The sequence below is a fragment of the Tupaia chinensis genome, unplaced genomic scaffold (assembly GCF_000334495.1).
Source record: "Tupaia chinensis unplaced genomic scaffold, TupChi_1.0 Scaffold147185_1, whole genome shotgun sequence".
Classification (NCBI taxonomy): domain Eukaryota; kingdom Metazoa; phylum Chordata; class Mammalia; order Scandentia; family Tupaiidae; genus Tupaia; species Tupaia belangeri.
The window spans coordinates 1,009,659-1,030,195 of record NW_006207036.1 but is presented as its reverse complement, the minus strand read 5'-3'; the positions used below and the strand labels follow the sequence as shown (position 1 = coordinate 1,030,195).

The window sequence follows — 20,537 nt, the reverse complement described above, 5'->3', positions numbered from 1 at the left end:
AAAAAAAAAAAAAAAAAAAAATTGAGAATTGAGAGAAGTCAAATTATAGTGGAAGAATGGAAGAAACCTCATTCTTCAGAGGTTCCATAGGCAGGGATGGCAGAACTGGGTTCAATAGTGATAGAGACCCAGGTCAAAATGCTGCCTTTCCCTGTTACAGTCTTTGGGATGTGAGAGATTAGTTAAACCTCTTAAGTATCTATTTTCTTCTCTTTAATGTGAAAATAATACCTATGAATTTCAACTTACATATAAAGTGGCCTAGGATAGTGTCCAAAGCTAAATAGAGACCACTGAGTTTATTCCAGTGCCCTCTAATCACTGTGCTGTTCTTTTCACATATTTACCTGTAAATTTGCTTTTTGCTATCAGACACATTTGCCCACTGGAAAAACAGAGAAAGAGAGACAGAAAGTGAGAAATAACTCCCCAGGGAGAATGGCTTTGACACAATCACTTTGTCTCCATTCTCCTCTCAGAATTTGGGTGCACATGCACTCGAACCCAGCATGAGTTTCAAGCCACCAGATCTGGGACTCAAACCGTGGTTGACTACATGGGAGTCCAGTGACATAACTGTTATACCATCTGCTGGCCCCATATCTTTCATTCTTTTTCCAGATATTTTGCAATCAAATACATGTATTACAAAAATTTGTAAATTGGGGCTGGCCTCCTTAGGCACTGCACAGAGGAAGCCAGATCCCACATGGCTAGTCAGGGTTTGAGTCCTGGCCCAGTTGGCCTCAGGCATGGCACAGTTGTCCAGGATCCTGGTGGGAGGGAGAATTGGAAGGAAAAGGGTTGTGGCATGACCAGGCCCTTTCGAAAGATTTTTCTTTCTCTCTCTCTCGGTCTCTCATACACATGTACATACCCTCTAGTATGAAAAAAGAAAAACATTGTGAATTTTACAGGGCCTGATGGATGTGCAGTAAGTGGTAAAGCACAGGAACTCACATGGAAAGGCCCCTTTTTGCATCCTTGGGCCTCTCTGTGTACACCAGGCCTACACACATGTGTCCCCGATCACAGCTGGCTAAGATTGGTACCGATTGCGCCATAAAGACTCTGTTGAGAACGCCCCCCCCTCTCTCTCTCTCTCTCTCTCTCTGCCACTCTCTCTGTCCCTCAGAAGTAAATAAACTTAAAAAAAATCTCAAATTCTATGTTGTTACCTGGTTTTATAGAACAAGCACGTGGTGACATAAGGGAGACTCAGGCTCTTAAGTTCAAACCAGCAAAACCTAGGTGATAGCTGATGGCCCTCAGGAAGCGTTGTCAGCTCTCCTTTTGCCCTTCCTCTTCCTAATCTCCCTGGACTTCCCACCTTATCTAAGACATGACTCCCACCCCCAGTTCCCACATTTCCCTGAAATATCTCTCTTCATAGCACATTGTACCAACCATGTTACATATTTATTTTTATAAATATATTGCTTTTGGTAGTGTGTAAGTTCTGCAAGTGTAAGAATTTCTCACTTTGTATATGAGCTTATCTTAATAAAAATTAGTTGGTGTTTCCTCCCCAAAGAATGGGATTTTTTTTAAAGTAATATTATACAGTCCATACCATTAAATGCAATCAAAAGAAAATTCATGCAAAAAAAGTATAGGTATGTACGTTTTTAACAAATAATATACAACTCACTTTGTGATATATAAAATAAACATAGCTAAAAATTACATTTCTCAAGTTTATGTGATTTTAAAATACAGCACATTTTCCTGTATGGAGATTTTTATTCCGGAAAGATATCGAACATGACATTTTGACAATCTGTCCTTGGGATGCTGTCACTGCTATTCTCAGATCAACTGACAAGACCTCAGCTGGGCTTCTACAAGTTGCTTAAGAACACTTCTAGAACCATCCTAATGGGCATGTTCTAACTGTCACTTGGAAAAAAATGATCACTTGAGATCAATGTGTACGGCGAGTCTTTTGGCAGGAAACCAGTCATATCATTCTCTCCAATAGGGCCTTTGTGGGGAAAAGGCCTTATCAAATTCCTTGGACATGAAGTTACTGTTGGAACCATTCTATTCTCAAACCACTCTATCACCAGGCAAAAAAAGCTTCAGCTTTTGAAAGGTCAGAGTAGCCTTATAATTTATACCATGTGGTAATAGTTAGGAAGTGAAGATGGTTATAATATTATGAAGCTTTTGGTCTTATACATCTGTCTTTTTATCAGTTTTATTTTATTTTAATGGACAATGAATAATGTATCCAGTTATGCAATACAAAGATGATATTTTTGAGATAATTGTAGATTGTGATTTTATACCTGTTTATAAGAAGAACGTTTGTCATAAAAAAAGCCACAACTTCTTGCTCTAATCATTAGAGAGACCAAACACAAGAGACAGGTAATAACTCTAACCCCATCCTGGACTTCCAAGTACAAAATAAGGTTATTCAAATTGCGAGATATAGACTGGAAAATAAAATGCATAAAAAGGCATATTTATTTCTCATGAATAAAAAACTACTTTGCTAAAAATTAATCTTGTCTTTTTAAATTAATATCTATTTATTTAGTTTTGTGTTTATTCTTATGTGTGAATTAGATAGGACAACAAAAGTTTTGAAATGGAAACATACTATTAGTGGATGTTATATGTTTTGAAAAGGAGCTGAATGATAAATCTCAAAATTGAATGAGTGGGGAGGTAATGAATTTTTACTGCAAAAAAGGGAACACTAGGCCTTGTGGGATATCAAAAGTGGATATGCTGTGTTAATAAAGTAGGTCTTGCCCACTAGTATCACAGCATACATCTGAATTCGTTTATGTATCTGTAAAATAAAAAGAAATCCTTCTCTAGGCAGTCGAAAAAAATGTTTTTAAAGGTTTTTGCCATAGAGTGCATGTGCTTGCCAGAGAGAGACAGAAACAGTGAGAGAAAGTGAGAAATCACCCCCCCTCCCAGGAGTGATGTCCACACTCTCTTCTCCTCCGTTCTCTTCCTGGGATTTTGGGCATGCATGCACATTTTACTGGCATGAATTTCAAGCTCTGAGATCCAAGGCTGTGGTTTGCCATGTGAGAGTCCAACACTCCAGCTACCATGCCACCTGCTAACCTCAGCAATATAAATGTTTTTAGTTCAGTTGACCAACAGATAATGAGGGGAAAGCTAATGGTTTGTGGAACAAATGAAATTAAAGTATGAGTTTATTTGGTGCAAAAAATTAAAATCTATGCATAGTGTTTTTTTCATAATATGTATTTCTCATGGACTTTTGAAAATCCATAGTACTATAAATTCAAAGTCTGTATTATTAAATACACTAAGTGTAACTCCCTATACACTCACTGAAAGACTATGTTTATTTTATGTCAGAAGTGTATGTATAAACGTTGTAAAGTTTCTTGTTCGTTCCTATGAACTTTTGGTAGATTTGTTAAGGTCTGATTTTGCTCCTCTTCTTCAAATGCACTGAGAAGAACCTTGCTCTCCTGTAGAATATAAACTTGTTGTGACCTCTAATTCTCGTGAAAGAAATAAATAAAGCTTTTACGAATGAAAGTTTGAATACATTTACACAATATTCTCAATTTGCTCAGTTGTTCAAACTCTATTTTTCTAAAACAGAGTATTTTAAACAAGTTTTTGGTGGCATCTTAATAAATAATCTCATCAGTGGACAAGAAGAATAGAGAACAAAGAGTTTCTCATTAATTTATATTAAAAACTAGTAACTTGAGCTTATCTTTATCCTTCTTACCTTTGTCCTTCTTTAGCTCTCAAAAGAATCTTTCTTGAGACCAGCAGTTAGCATAGTGGCTATGTCACTGGACTCCCATGTAGCTGACCACGGTTTGAGTCCTGGACCCAGTGGTGTAAACTCATGCTGGACACATGTGCGTACATGCCCAGGATCCCGAGAGGAGTATGGAGGAGAAGGGATTGCGGCGTGGCTATCCCCCCTGGGGGGTGATATTTCGCTTTCTCTCTCTCTGTCCTCAGTCTTTCTGGCGAGCGCACGTGCCCTATAGCATAAAAACTCTAAAAAGAAAAAAAAAAAAAGAATCTTGCTTTACACATTGTGGCAATTTTGCCTTAAATTGACAGTCATTTGTACCATGTGTATCACTTTGAAACTTGCATATGTGTTTATTTACCATAATCTTGGTTTTGGAGATAGTGAAAAGCCAGAATTTTTGTTTCTAGCCAAGGATATTTGAGAGCATAAAACACACAATGCATTAGAAGCATATATTCCCGTGCTTGCTTATAGAACATACAATTGTGTCTGCCTGCAATAGTGTGTGTTTGTAAGTATCCATAGCTATAAAATAAGAGTGCTGAATTATAATTGTGTCTTGCGGAAAAATTTGGACCCACTTCATACTTTACCAGTGAACTGATATTTCAAAGAACGTATTTCTTTTGAATGCATTCTGTGATTTTATTTCTCTTAAATGTGGTTGTGTTAAGTTGATTAAACTTTGCCACCAAAAAGATCTCAGCATCTTTTCTTAGCAATGAAAGCAGAATTGAAAAATTAGAGTAATAGAGAACAGTAAATAATCTCATTATTAAATAATGCTTTCCTTGTCCTACTAGCTTCTCCAAATGGGTACTCCTCAAACTCTCAACTTATTTAAATCTTACATTTTAAAACACATTTTGTTTAATGTCTTTTAAAAAGTACCTGCTATGACTATTAAACTTACTACATTTATCCTTTGACATTCTGCAAGAGAAATATGAATTAATCATTGAGTTTGTCCAGCAAGGAAAGATGCATCTGACTGATATACTGCATGCTTGCAAAGTGGCACACACAAGCTATCTCTGAGATTCTAGCACAAGAAAACATTCCCACAGCTATTGTGTTGCTGTTTGCTCAGTTCCCAGTCTGCTAGAATTCTGTCTTGGTAGTACAGGATGGAATCTATGGTTACGTAATGTAATGTTGATTTTTTTCATTGGGCTGCCTGAAAACATACAGGGTTACTTACTATCTGTTAACAGAAAAACTGGGCCAAGGGTTATTGCGTATCTTTTGAAACCATTTACAAGAAACCGTTTATTAATGTTACAAAAATTACATTCTGTTAAGAATCAAAAAGTATTGTATCTGTATATGTTACTAAATATGAAGTCTAGCCAGGCAGTAAAAGAATATTTCCATTATTCCTTATAATGGTACAGATACATTTAGAATGAGGAAAAGCATATGTTAAAGAGAAAATGATAAGTTTTCTTTGAAGTCTTCCCAGAGAACAGATTTTACATGAAGGACAACTACGTGGTTTCTTTCATATCCAGCTCTTAGTGTTGTTGACTTTTTTTTGGCCAGCTTTATATTTTATGTGCTTCCTTCCTTGATTTTTTTTTCTTGTTTTTTTTTTTTTTTTTTTTTTTTTTGTTTTTTTTTCTTTTATTTTTAAGAATTTTTTAAAAAAAACCCTCCTGAAAACATACAGGGTTACTTACTATCTGTTAACAGAAAAACTGGGCCAAGGGTTATTGCGTATCTTTTGAAACCATTTACAAGAAACCGTTTATTAATGTTACAAAAATTACATTCTGTTAAGAATCAAAAAGTATTGTATCTGTATATGTTACTAAATATGAAGTCTAGCCAGGCAGTAAAAGAATATTTCCATTATTCCTTATAATGGTACAGATACATTTAGAATGAGGAAAAGCATATGTTAAAGAGAAAATGATAAGTTTTCTTTGAAGTCTTCCCAGAGAACAGATTTTACATGAAGGACAACTACGTGGTTTCTTTCATATCCAGCTCTTAGTGTTGTTGACTTTTTTTTGGCCAGCTTTATATTTTATGTGCTTCCTTTCCTTGATTTTTTTTTCTTGTTTTTTTTTTTTTTTTTGTTTTTTTGTTTTTTTCTCATTGATTTGTAAGCAGTTTATGAACAAAATCCTGTCATTGAATTTTCTGGTATATCTCTCTGCCAAAGAAATTAAAAGAGGTAGATATTGACTCTTGATGATACAAATTATTAATTTAGGCAGAACTATGACGTTTCATTGGGAAGCTGAAAGTTATTAAGAGCAAAATGGGTAACTGTACTTGTGCTTCTTTCCAATATAGGAAGGTTCAAGAAATTAAATAACTTAATGTGGTGGAATAAGTATTAGGCCAGGAGGTGGAAATTTTACCAGTAGTTCTGCTATGAACTCACTATGCAACCTTGCTTTCTTTGCTTAACTGTAGAGTGAGGAAGTGGGGCCAGTTGACTTTTAAATTACCTTCTATTATCAGACTAATTCTGTTTTAATGAAGGGCACTAGAGTTTCCTTGTAGCAGTTCCCTGTGGCAGATAATATTTCTATTAAATACCTAGAATGCAAGCCTTGGGTTCCTCTGAGCTGAAATCTTACTAACATGTCCCCAAAGGAACTACCCTCTTAGTACCTACAGCTCTAATCTTATAAAAAGATGTGATTAAATATGGAATTCTTAATTTTGTAGTTGTGTTGTTGTTTAGTTTATTTTTTTGCATTATTTTAGCAATATAACGTGATTTTCTTTTTTGCCTTTCACCTTTACCAACTGTCACTAGCAAAATTACTAGATTGGCTAATAGTTGTGAACGACAAAGAGTCTAATCACTACCATTCATGCTCTGCAGAGAACAAAAACGCTCTATCCACATATAATGCTTTTATTCTAATGCTCGCGTGCCCTTTGTCACTATCGGTGTTGCCAGTCTCATGTATATGTGAGGAGAGAACAGACAATGCCTTGCCATAGTATATGGTCAGGCAGCAAATAGACCATTCACACCGAATGTGAATCATAGACCACTCACACCGAATGTGAATCATAATGTGAAAGCACTCCTGCTATTGTATTATTCCCTATGTCAGCTGTTTTCTACTTGTTTTGCAGGACAGCCTTAAAGATTAATCAGAGAACCTGTTACTCATAAAGGTAGGGAAAAAAAACCTTTTCTGATTATAACATATATTGCATTTGTTTTAGCTATGTTTTGATTATGTACTACCATTGTCAGATACATGCTGCTTATGCTGAATAAGTGAAAAGTGTATGATATCTACTTACTTGCCAAACTTGAAATCATCTAACACAAGTTTGTCATTTTGAATTTTTCATCTGGGCTGTTTGTGTTTTTTTTGTAAATAGAATTTATTCTTTGTTTTAACTTCTATACTACCTTTATACTTTTATGATAGCTTGACATTACCAAACATAATTTCCAGCAATCTTATATACATATATATTTATTATAGAGAGAAATATAATGATTAGAAACTGTGAATTTCTTGCCCACCATAATTTCACATTTCCCTGGCTATTCTAAACTTGTAAATTTTAAAGTAACAACTAAAGTAATCAAACATATAATTAGCTGTCAATGATATAAGAATACAAATGTTAATTTGGAAGAATTTGCTTCAGTATTTGCTTTACTTGATATAGTGCAGAAAATGTGGCCCTTTTCTTGGTTAGGATGTATATGAGGATAAATTTAGAATATCTCACCTAATAAATACTTCTTTGATAATAACTTAATTGTAGCTATTTCAAACCAAATTGTTTAATCATGGTGAGTCATATGCAAATTTTTCAGATGTAGGTCAGCCCCACTCCCACATTCTAGCACCTCTTTTCTAATTTAGGACAAACTGCTCAATGCCCCAAAGAGCAGAACAGTGCAGATTAGAGACATACAGCAAAAAGCCAAATAACAATAACGTAAAAATCAACAGTGAGCCGGGACTCAGAAAGTCTGTAGTGTCAAAGCAGTTGCATTTGTTTGTACTTTGGTCGGTGATGTCTTAAGCTTGCTGTGTGTTTGTAGGCAAGAGTTTCTTCACTGTTCATGAGATTTGTAGCTCACAAGTAATGGTTCTGTTAGGATGTTGAGTTTCCTCATCTGTAAAGTACTGTAAAAACCTCATTCTATCTACTGATTAAATTGAAATGAGGATGAAGTAAAACAAGGATTGTAAATGGATATATGACTCCTTGAAGACCATATGAAAAGAATGTGCTATTTTGGTGACCCAGTTGAGTGGCAAAGGAATGGGCCTCATATGACCGGTTGGCAAGAATACTGGATGTATCACTGGGTGAGACCAACTGACATTGCAGTTGCTGAAACTAAAGAAGTCCTTTGTTTTCCTAGTGGTTACAATATATTTGTAATGCACATGCTTTTGTGATGAAGTATTATATTATTTTCTGATTTATGGCCAAGGTTTGATGGTTCTATTTAATCCTTATATGTCTTCTGCTGTACTTTCGAAAAAAAAAGATTTTAAAAAAAGTTCAGTTAGCACTACATTGAAAAATGGTAAAGGAGATGCATACATTTATTGTATTTGTTATCTTTTGCCATTAGGTGATTATTGTTTATGTTTTTCATATATGTACAGAAAATGGGTAGCCTTCCTGCATATTGATAAAAAATTATGTTTTTAGTTTCTTTCTAATGAAGCTAGAATTCTGCTTTAATATTAACATAATTTTAACTTTAGCACCCTTCTTGGAATATGATTATTCAAGAATTCTGATCTATTTCAGCACAAAACTTTATGCTCTAATATTTTCTAAACTTTATAATTTAAAAAAAGTAGAAACTATTTGTTTAACTTTAGAGTGGGAAAATAGATTGTATATTCTTTCTATTTCTTCTGATATAAATATCTTTGTTGTTCAAATTATTAAAAATAGATAATCATACTATACTAAAAATTATATTTCCCTCAAGGTCAACTGCTGCTAAAGTTTTGGTATTAACTCTTCCAGACTCCTTCTTTATGTACATAAACATTGATATCAATATGTGCACAAATTGTTTTCCTAACATATGCACAGTTTGGTGTTTGTTTTACTGTTTTAGTTATGGACATCCTTCTAGTCAACATATCTTATCTATTTCATTCTTTTTATAGCAGTTTATTAGACAATATTTTGGCTATATCATTTATTTAACAGGCTCTCTAAACTTTTTAAAATAGAATTTTAAAATAGAATAGAAAGAGACCTTCCTTAATTTACTTTGACAGGCATGAAAAAGAATAATTCACATTTGTACATTGAATAGAGAAGTTAAGAAATGAGGGACCAACAGTTGCCATAATGGCTATGGCACTGGACTCCCATGTAGTCGACCACGATGCGAGTCTTGAACCCGGTGGTTTAAACTGATGCTGGGCATGTGTGCATGCATACCAAGATCCTGAGAGGAGAATGGAGGAGAAAGGATTGCAGTGTGGCCATCCCCCCAGGGGGTGATTTCTCACTTTCTGTCTCTGTCTTTCTGATGAGCGCACACACCCTATAGCAAAAACCTCTAAAAAAAAAGAACGAAAGAAAGAAAGAAAGAAAGAAATTAAGAAATGAACAAAGAAGTGGAAAAGACGTACAGGAAAAATAATATTAGGTAAATACATCTCAATGGTCAGAGGAAAGAAGATGTAGCAATATAGAGACTCATACAACTGTGTTGTAGGTACATGAAACTTAAAATCTATCAATTTCTTCAAAGTTTACCCCAAATGACACCCCTTGCTTCTTCCCTTCACCTCTAGTCTCTCACCAGTGGTCTGCCATCTCTGTAGTAGTTCAGGGAGAAATAGATCATATCATAGTATGTCACATCACAACCTTCATTTTTATCTTTTTTCCTTTAATGTTGAATTTGAATTTACATTACTTACTACAGACTTAAAATTTTGTTAGCCTCAAAGCATTGTACACTTGTAAGACATTATTATTCTTGTTGTTAATAGTATAATAAAGTTAGCACTGGGGATTAAAATTATGGATGTTTACTTACAAAATAGCAGTAATTCATAAAAGGAAGCAATTAAAATAATTTGCCATAGAGTGCATACTCTTGCCAGAGAGAGAGAGAGAGACAGTGAAAGGGAAAGTGAAAAATCACCCACTAGTGGGGATGGCCATGCTACAATCCCTTCTCCTTCATTCTCCTTTTGGGATTTTGAACATGCACTCACATACCCAGAGTGATTTTCCAACTGCCAGGTCAGGAACTCAAACTGCAGTCCACTAGGTGAGAGTCCAGTGCCTTAACCACCATGCTACCTGCTGGCCCCAAGAAACAATTCTTCATGCAACCTCTGTAAGAAGAAAGGGAACATTGTTTGCAGTATTTTACATAATGCAGATAGCCACAACCAACAAAAAGTAGTTATTAGCATTTTAAATCATGCCTGAAAAACCTCTGGTTCCACCTAGGCTGAATTCAGTGCAATACAAATTTAAAACTGGAGAATACATATATTGATTTCTATTTCCTTCATGGAAAAATTAAGAATTAGTGAGTATAAAAAATCTATTTTAAACCTCAATGTAATACCTAGTGCGTCATATTTCTCTTTTCATTTGAATTGTAGTAAAGCTCCATTTCTGCACATACTTTTTACTGGGAAAATAATGTAATCACTGGAAAAAGAGAAAGAATCATCATCAATCTTTTTCTAAGTTTTTTTTTTCCCCCTAGCTTATTGATGACCTTTGTAAGCCTAGAGCCTGAAATAAGAGTTTTCAGAGTTCTCTTCTTTTCTTTGTTATGTATTTGGTAGAGTTACAAATTCAGGTGTCTCTAGGACCCATCCATGGAACAACAATGGATGCCGTAACTATTAGACAGTAAGGCATGAGGTGGACTGAGGAGCAAATATCAAGATGGTCTATAAAGTCTACTTCCAGTCATTCCGGTTAAATTTCCTAACCAGTTGTAAATTCTAGTGATCATTAACTTCAGAAGATTTAGGAAGTCAAATATGGACATTTGTATGTAAAATATCATGGCTTTGAATGTTAGCTCAAATTTTACAAAGAAAGGAAAGAAAGAAGAAATAAAACAAAGGAAGCAATCAAGGTATACCCTAGGCAGGGAATTTAATAGCTTTACATAGATGTCACATAAATATTTGCTCAAGGAATGAATGAATGAATCATGAGCCTCTATGAAAGGTTGTGAAAATAAAGAACACTCTACCTCTTGCCTGCCCATTAGAACTGCATACAAGATTTTAGGAAGGACCGTAGTTGTAGCAGCATATCTGGAGACTTGCCAGGTCAATCAGCCTCTGAATTCTAGAAGTCAGTAAGACCAGAAGTGGGACAGTGAGAGTGAATTAAGTTAGCTTAAGGGTTTTGTTAAAATATACTTTGAGGGGTTGGTGGGTGACATGGTGGTTAAGGGTGCCGGTTTCCCATATGGCTGACTGCTGTTCGAGTACCGGACAAGTGGCTTTCTCTCTCTCTCTCTTTCTCTGGTAAAATAAAAATAAATAAAGTTAAATAAAATAATTCTTTAAAAAATCAAAATGGGTCATAAATTTATAAAAACTATACTTTGCTATGCAAAAAGAAACAATTTTTGATACATTTTTATCTGACTCATTGTTAAAATATACTTTGAGGGGTTGGTGGGTGACATGGTGGTTAAGGGTGCCGGTTTCCCATATGGCTGACTGCTGTTCGAGTACCGGACAAGTGGCTTTCTCTCTCTCTCTCTCTCTCTTTCTCTGGTAAAATAAAAATAAATAAAGTTAAATAAAATAATTCTTTAAAAAATCAAAATGGGTCATAAATTTATAAAAACTATACTTTGCTATGCAAAAAGAAACAATTTTTGATACATTTTTATCTGACTCATAACCTATCTTAAGCTACTAATTTATTATACTCTTTTATTCAAACTTCTGTAAATCTTTTGTCCTTTTATAATCATGAAAATAAATGGTAAATCAAGGTAATGGATCAATAGAAAGTCAAGAGACTAGAAAAATAAAAAGTCAAGAGACTAGAAAAATAAAAGTCAAAAATGCAAATCTTGTCACATAATCATTACTTAGTAAGCTGGATCCAATAGACCCTGGGTTGTTTTACATTCTGACCCATTTCAAATTTACTTTCTTTGTGAGGACTGTCTTTTTTTCTTTCTTAACCAATTTACCCTTGGCTTTTCTATTTTAACCCTGTTACATGTGTTTCAGTGCCCCTAAGGTATTTACTTACAGTTGTTCACATCTATTTCTTTCCTAGTAGAATTAAGAATCTTGACCAGAAACAATGTCTTACTTTTGTTTGATTTTTCTTTAATTTTTTTTTCATCTGTCCATAATACAGTGGGTGTGAATGCATGAGAGAGATAAAGTCATGTGTGTGTTGGGGACTGGGGGGAGTACCAAACCCTACACAGTCCACAGGACTTGGACAGGCCACCATTCCCTTCTTTCAGTCCTTCATCCTGCCAGGATCCTGGGCCATGCACACACACCCCAGTGTGTCTTCAGGCCTCAGACCAAGATTCAAACTCTGGTTATCACACGGCCTCCAGCTCTGTAGTCTGGCACTACCAACTTGCTACAAAAACTTGGCCAGAAACAATACCTTTGAAACAATCTTAAGATTACCAAAAATATGCCAGTATAGTACAGGAAACTTTTTCCTCTGAACTATTTAAAAGTTAACTACCCGCTAATACCCCATTGCCCCCAGCTCCTTTAGAACATGTCTCCCTCAATCAAGGACTTTTGCCATGTAACCACAATAAAATCAGCAATATCCAGGGCTCTGCACTGAATCGTGCACCCACCTGCCCCCTCGCCCTCGTGATTCCTATGCTGAAGCTCTAAGCCCAGGTACAGTGGTATCTGATGGTGGAGCCCTTGGGAAGTAATTAGGTTTAGATAAGATCTTGAGGCTGCAGTCCTCATGATAGGATAGTGCTTTTATATGAAGAGGCAACAGAGAGCGGAGCTGGCTTCCTCGGTCTCTACCATGAGAGGGCATTGCTAGAAGACTGCTATCTGCAACAGAGAAGAGAGCCCTCGTTTAGTAACCCAGTTGATCAGTAGATCTTGGACTTTCCCACCTCCAAAAGTCTGAGAAATAAATTCCTGTTCTTTAAGGCACCAGGCTATGGTGTTGTGTATGGCAATCTGCGTAGACTGGAAACAGCTCTGATGCATGACTACTCTCTAATCTTCAGATTCTATTTACATTTCATCGGTTGTCCAGATAAATTCCAATTAATGTCCTTTACAGAGTAAGCATTTGTTTCTGAATGATGTGTCTTGTTAAATAGTCATGTCTTATTAGTTTCCATTAGTGTAGTAAAACTCTACAGTTTTCCCTTGCCTTTCATGACCCTGACACATCTACAGATTACACACCAGTTATTTTGTAAGATGGATTTAAGTTGGGTTTGTCTGAGGTAGGAATCATACTTACTTAACGTAAATTTGGATTCTACCATTTAGGGATGTGGCATAGAGAGGATGTTCAATAACTGAGGAATGAATTTAGTGATTGAAAAGTACCTGCTGTGATACTCTGGTTCTGATTCACTTGGCTGATGCTAATACCTACTATTTCAAAATTTTAAAGAGAAAAAACTCACATGCATTGAAAATAGTGGAAAAAATGAAATAACCTCAAGTATCTGGGCCCTAGTAGTATTAAGCATCATCCTAAACTCCATTTGACAGGCATGCATATGCAGGCCACTGTGTAAATTAACACTGGCTTCCGTAGAGCTGTGTTTCTCAAAATGTGGTCCATGGACTGCTTCCAGTTCACATGCTGTTTCCGGTTCATGATGATGTAAGAAGAGAAATTGGGAATAAAAACTTGGAAATCTTTTATTTCTTTTCTTTTATTTATTTATTTTGGGGAGGAGAGTTTTTGCTATAGAGCACATGTGCTTGCCAGAAAGACAGAAAGAGACAGAGAGACAAAAAGTGAGAAATCACCCCCCGGGGGGGATGGCCACACTACTATCCCTTCTTCTCCATTCTCTTGGGATCTTGAGCATGCCCACACATGTGCCTGGTGTGAGTTTAAGCCACTGGGTCCAGGACTCAAATTGCAGTCGACTACATGGGAGTCCAGCAACAGCCATTACGCTAACTGCTGGTCCCAAAAACTTGGAAATCTTTTAGCATTTTGACAAAATGATTTATTTCTGCTGAATCTAATGATCCTAAAATGTGCTTACATCTTCTTACATGTCTTTTCTATTATACTTATCTGGTTAATTTGCGTCCTATTTTTTATCATTATTGACCATAATGGATTGGAAATTTCAGAAATGTAGTCATTTATCAAGGCTTATGGTAATGTTCCATTGCTTTAAGAGAATCAGAATAGAATGAGCTATAATGTATAGGATTTAACCTAGAATATGAAAAATGGGTAGGATGTGTCTCTGAAAAAAGTAAAGAGGTTGACAATGTATTCATAGTTAAGCCTAGTAGTATATGAATGTGCATATGCATGGGCATATAGGTATTTTTATGCATGCTTGTGTGTATACATGTGTAAACATGCTTTCATACATAATCTTCTGCGCACACATATGTGCACGTATATTCTTGCATATGCATTATGTGTTGGGTGCCTGCATGCATATGCACGGTCATATGTGCAAGTGTGTACATGTGTGTGTGTATTTAGAAACGTGCCTGATAAGTTCCTAGAATTAAGTGATCTCGATCTTAGTTTTAAGTGTTCTAACTGTAAAATGAGAAGCCTGGACTGTCTGCTTAAATATTTCCTTCTCTGAAGTTCTGGAGGAGCTCGTGGAGTCTTTCTCTCAGATGTAGCAGCATACGTGATTTCTGTGCCTTCCTCACAAGCCTCAAATGGCAGTTAGAGCTTATGATTTCAATAATGGGTGACCTCAACTCTTCCCACACATCATTTCACTGTATTCCAAACATTATTTCTAGCAGAGTCCCATCTGCAGACCATTTTTGCACCCTCCTTTCCCCATTTCATCTCAACCTCCAGAAATCTAGATTCCCATTGCTGGCAAAGTCCAGTAAGGTCACCTGACCAATAATGTGTCCAAGGCTGCTTTTGCCAATTCTAGAAAACAGAGCCTGTTTATGTTCAGCTTTCCACATATTTAAATGTGGGAGGAAGAGGCACAGATAGAAAAAGGAAAAATGGAATCATCCCTATAGCCTAGTAGTTAAGAGATCCAGATGGTTGACTACAGTTCAAATCTTGGCCCTAGTATCATGAAAACACAGCAGGCGTGTGTGTGTGTGTGTGCCCCAAATCCCTACAAGATGGAGATATGGAGGAGACGGCTTTACAGTATGACCACGTCCTATTGGGGGGTGCTTTCTCCCTCCCTGCCTCTCTCTTTCTGTTTTTGGTAAGCACGTGTGCCCTCTGGCAACAAAAAGAATAAAAGAAAAAAGAAAAAAGATAGAAAGAAAAAAGAACAAATGAAAAATGATAACGAGAGAAAAAGTAGAACGAAGGTAAGATGTATAGAAAACATAACCCCAAAGGAAGGAAATATTTTATTGCTTTAAGTTTTATTTACATTGATAGCTTTCATTTAGCTTAGTTCAAAATATCTTTACAAAACAACTGTCACGGAGCACATATTGCACTCAGGAGATGAAGAAAACAATAAGACATGCGAGGTTGCCCTAGATCAACTTCAGTGTTTTGGTTAGATGAGGTAGATACGCAAACCATGATTTCAACGTGATTGGTAGGGACATTTATGGCCTGTGTTTCTAGGTGGATGACAGTATCCTAAATACAGCTGAGATCTGTGGGAAGACATTGAGTATTTGGAAAACAGGGAGGGGCATAAGGAATCCTGTTATAACCATTAAATTTGAGGTGTCTGTTGAGGAAAAGAGATCGAAGGTCAAAACTGGAGAAATGTATGTTTGTTTTTCTATGTAGGTATATGTAATATCCAGGTTTGCAAAAATAGCAAGGGTTCTGTGTGCTGGTTCTGTCTGCATAGAATCATGTCTGTTGAGGAAAAGAGATCGAAGGTCAAAACTGGAGAAATGTATGTTTGTTTTTCTATGTAGGTATATGTAATATCCAGGTTTGCAAAAACAGCAAGGGTTCTGTCTGCACAGAATCATGTAAAAGCTTTGCTCTATCATTAATTTATTCCTGTCAAATTAATTTATTGCGTGAATATCTCATGCCAAACTCTAGTAATTCATTGCACATTTAAAAATATATGTTGGGTAGAGAAGAGTGCCGTAGCTTAAAACTGGTTCCAGGCTTGTGAAACATCATGTGTCTCTACCACCAAAGCGAATAGCAAAACTGTGCCAGTTACATGCCTGAACCTGTTTCGGTTTCAATTACCTGGATTATCGAGGCAGAAACAACCTTTGTGCCTCATTTACCCTTACAATTGCTTTAGTCGTCTGTTTTGCCTTGCTTTGGGCGCATTTCCATGTTCTACTGTTATTAGAAAGAAAAAAAAATCACTTCCTTTTTGGTGATTCCATAAAAACAATGAAATACACTTTACAATTCAGAAAACCAATGTTTTATAAGGTTCTACATTTAGAGAGCAGTAGGTGGCAGGGGAAGGGAGATGGTGAGAAGTATTTGCCTCACTTGTCACCTGACAGTTCATTCCCCTCTTACTCCTTTTTTACAGCAAACCTTAGTAACTCAGTGATTTTGGGGAGTGATCTTCAAGCATCTCCTGACTTACGACAGCCAAAGAGACCAAGTGCTTTTGTGAATTCTCCACATATTTGAGTCTGTTTTGTGAATCAAGTCAAGCACCCACAGTGAAACTCAAAATGGGTTCATCAATGGGGAAGAGCAGATTTACTCCTTTGATCCCCCAGACAAAATTTTAGCTTTTTCATGCAGCAACTCAAACCTAAGGAGGATTGCGACTAGATACAGAACTTAACAGCACAGTCATAATTATATTACTGGTATTTCACCCATAAAACCTACTTTTCTTGTTTCTTATGGACTACCAACTTTATTTTCTCTTTGGTTAATACAGTGTTTATGTCATGTCACTCCTTTCCTGCTGTACAGAGTCACCAAAGATGGATGTTAAGTTCAACTGGTCAATTTCACCTACATATCTAAAACATATAGAAGGAAACATACATAAACTTAAGTTGAGCATTTTAAAAATCAGAAATACACAGCTGTTAAAAATAATGAGAATAAATAATAATAATGATAATAATTTGAAAAACAACATAGCTGTTCAAATTCGTAAAGCATGTAGCTAGACTCTTATTCTTTATTTTCATCAATTAAAGTGTTTATTCACTTATGGATTTAATAAATGAGTATTGCCCATATATTATGTATTTGGTACTATACAAGACTTTGGAGACTCTGTAAGTCTGACATTGTCCTCAGGGGGACACAGACAGATCTCAGAGCAGCTTCTTATCCCTAGTAGGGCTTCCTAGAAAGGGAATGACTTCGAGACTCGGACAGATTGATAGACTGGATAAAGGAGTTCCAGACATCAAAACCCAATAATGATGTCAGGGAAAACACGCTTGAGAAATAAGAACATGGTGTATTTGGAATGTAGGGCGTAGTCAGGGAGAGGCAAGGCAGTATCATGTGCCAGATCACAAGCACTTTCATGCAGTGCCGCCGACTTTGAACTACATTTTGAAGGTCGTAAAGACAAATGAAAACATTTGGGACCAGCGGATTCCACAGTGGTTAAATAACTGGACATCCACATGTCCAGTCACAGTTCGAGTCCCACGCCTGATGGCTTGAAATTGCCGCCGGCCTGTGTGTGTGTGTGTGTGTGTGTGTGTGTGTGTGTGCCCAAAATCCCAAAAGGAGAATGGAGGAGAAGGGATTGTGGTATGACCATACCCCACAAGGGGTGATTTCTCATTTTCTGTCTCTCTGTCTTGCTGGCAAATGAACACGCCCTATAGAAAAAAAAAAAAAAAAAACCTATCTTGCTGGCAAATGAACACGCCCTATAGAAAAAAAAAATCTCTCGTAAGAAATGAATAATTGAAAGATGGGCATGAATTGATCTGATTTGCATTTTAGTTTGATCTCTGGAAGTTTTTGGAGCTGTGTGGAGGCTGTATAAATTGATCAAGTAAGAAAGATCAAGGAAGCGAAGACTGATCAAAGAAAAAAGTTGAAAAGATAGGTTGAGTATGCATATTCTAGCGATATGTTTTAGGTATCAAGTTAACAGTACTTCCCAGTCACATGTAGAAGGTTAGCACAAGTTACTAATCTTGAGTGAATCACAGAGTTGTAAGAAGGGCTGGGTAGGTCAAACCATCTGCTGCCTATACAAAAGAACAGTTTTTTGGGAAAATTATGAGCTTAATTATGAGCATGTTGAGAGATTGATGTACACAGGATATGTTTAGTTACTTACGTCAGTAGACCATTAAATAAACAACTTTGGCCCTTAAGAGAGAGAATTAGCCTGAAGATAGTGACAATATGAAGATGAAGGTAGAAGCTAATTCATTAATGTAAATAAGGGTAGCTCAGCAATATGTTTAGTGTAGGAAATTAAGGGAGCTTAAAACCATGATGAACCACTAGATTATATAAAATTACAAATCCCAGATGTGACAAAAGTGTCGCACGTAATCTTAGTGTCTTTGAATATTAACGTGGGATGATTTCTTTAATAGATACCTTGCATATTGAGGGAGAAGGATCTAAGACCTAGGGGAATATCTTTCAAAAAGAAAAGGGACACCCAAATCTTGATATTTATTATGTTTTTTTTTCCGATTTTACTCTTTAAAAATCCACTTTATATTTTCACTTGCGCATGTTCAAACCAGTGCTGTTAAAATAAGAGTTCAAAACATGACCAGAGTTTTCTCAGCGCTCAGGAATCCCACTTCTTTGTACCACATTTTTTGTTTTCTTATAATTTTTATAGCAACCAACTTGCTTGAAGAACAACCTTCTCAATGTGTGAAGTTTCAGTGATCTAACTCAGCGACCACAATATTTTCCTTCATTAGCTCTTCAGAAAGAATACCAATGACACAAAAATAAATGGGAGTAAAAACAAATTAAATATTTTACCTTCATAACATATTGCTCAATTCCTGTTATGTTTAATGTGACTTTCAGATGAATTAACGTAATTAAGAAGAATGATTTTATTTTCTATACAGTGAAACAAAGTTACAGCAAGATTAAATTACCTTACTATAAAAATTAACATGCTCTACGAGGGCATTTTTTTCATTAAGAATTGAATAGGTTTTAGGTAGTTTTTATATCCTAAAAAATATATTGTAGGCCAGTATTTTCATTAAGCTAATGTTCGACTTTTAATTAGACCTATAAGCATTAGTGAAATCTTTGTGAAAAAATATTAGTGAGGGAATAAATGGTTGAATGTCACAGATGAGTCAATTCCAGTTTTGAACTATTTTAAAATTCATAATTACTCAGGTTTCACTATATTTCATTATCATCTTTATATTATGTAGGCAAATCAATGAACTACTATCAAAACTAGAGATAGAACTTAATTATTTGATACTAGTTATTTTCTAATTCATGTTAACGGCAAATAAAATCATCATATATAATGTAACTATCATTAAACATGTATGTTGAGGCAAGGCCAAGTCATAATATATGTGTAAAGGCCTCTTGTATGAGTCATTTGTTGTTACATGTAAAACCTGAATTTTTGAAAATTTCCTATCACAAATAAAAATAATGTAGTATTGTCTGTGACCATTTGGAGCACATTGGCCTGGTAGATCCTTTATCAACCCAAATACTCCCCTCTCATTTCCCTTCATGTCTTCATGTCCCATCCCTTTTCTCGCTTTGGTGGAAAATATTCCAGGCAGAGCCACATGTAGGAAATATCCAGTCTGTCTGAAATGTTTCCAAAAGGGGGGAAAAAAGCCTTTCTAAAAGAGATTTAAAAACAAACAAATTCCTTTCCTAGCTTCTAAGCCATCATAATGTTGTTTTCAGAAGGACATGGCAGGGATGGGGGAAGGTGGAACAGTGTGGTTTTTTGAATAAAGATTTAATAATTACAAAGAATTATGTCATTCACGACTGGCATTTTTCACAAGTTTCTTGATTCAACATGTAATTAAATTAAGCTTTTGCTTATTTGAATATTGCTCCATCTAATTTTAGCAAGAGGCTTGTATCCTATTTTTATGGACTATATCTTTAATTAGCATCTAAAAATAAATCTCTCCTTCAATTAAATTACTAACATATTTTTCCAGTTTAAAATTTCATGAGCAGGAAAAAAGAGTTGGTATTTTTAGTGTCAAGAGTACATGAGAATATAAATTCTTTTTGCATTTTATGTTTAATATAAAGAATTCATGTATTCATAAAAGAGAAAAATATTTAAGAACATTTCTAAGTTGTATTAATAAAAGTAAATATTATCTTTATTAAAAAAAATTAGACCTTTCCTCTTGTAGGCAAATAGATCAGAGATCTGATTTTTGTTTTTTGTCTGTATTCCAGTTATATTACTATGAGAAATCTATAAAACTTCCAAATTCACGTCTCTTTTATCAATGTTGGAAACTTCTATGATGTTCAATGTTTGTTGGTTAGACAAGCATAAATAATTTCCAATTTGTTATCTTAAGGTAGTACTTTAACAAATTTATACTAGTCAGTGGATACATTTTAAACATGTCTTATACCCTTTTTTTTGAGAGTTTTTTTTTTTTTTTTTTTTTTTTTTTTTAAGGGGGGAGGCCCCCCCCCAACAGAAAGGAAA

The 20,537-nt window shown here is 35.5% G+C and overlaps 1 long non-coding RNA gene across 2 annotated transcripts in view; it reads left to right on the top strand.

Moving 5' to 3' along the window:
* The window catches only part of LOC102492592 (uncharacterized), a 128,233-nt gene that overhangs the window by 65,270 nt on the left and 42,426 nt on the right, over nt 1-20,537 (top strand). Inside the window, exons 3-4 of one of the 2 annotated variants that reach the window (XR_337548.3) lie at nt 6,878-6,919; nt 16,431-16,939. This is a non-coding gene — a long non-coding RNA (uncharacterized LOC102492592). Of the gene's footprint in view, nt 1-6,877; nt 6,920-16,430; nt 16,940-20,537 lie in introns of those variants that run through there. The other variant, XR_001369802.2, reaches the window with a different exon arrangement.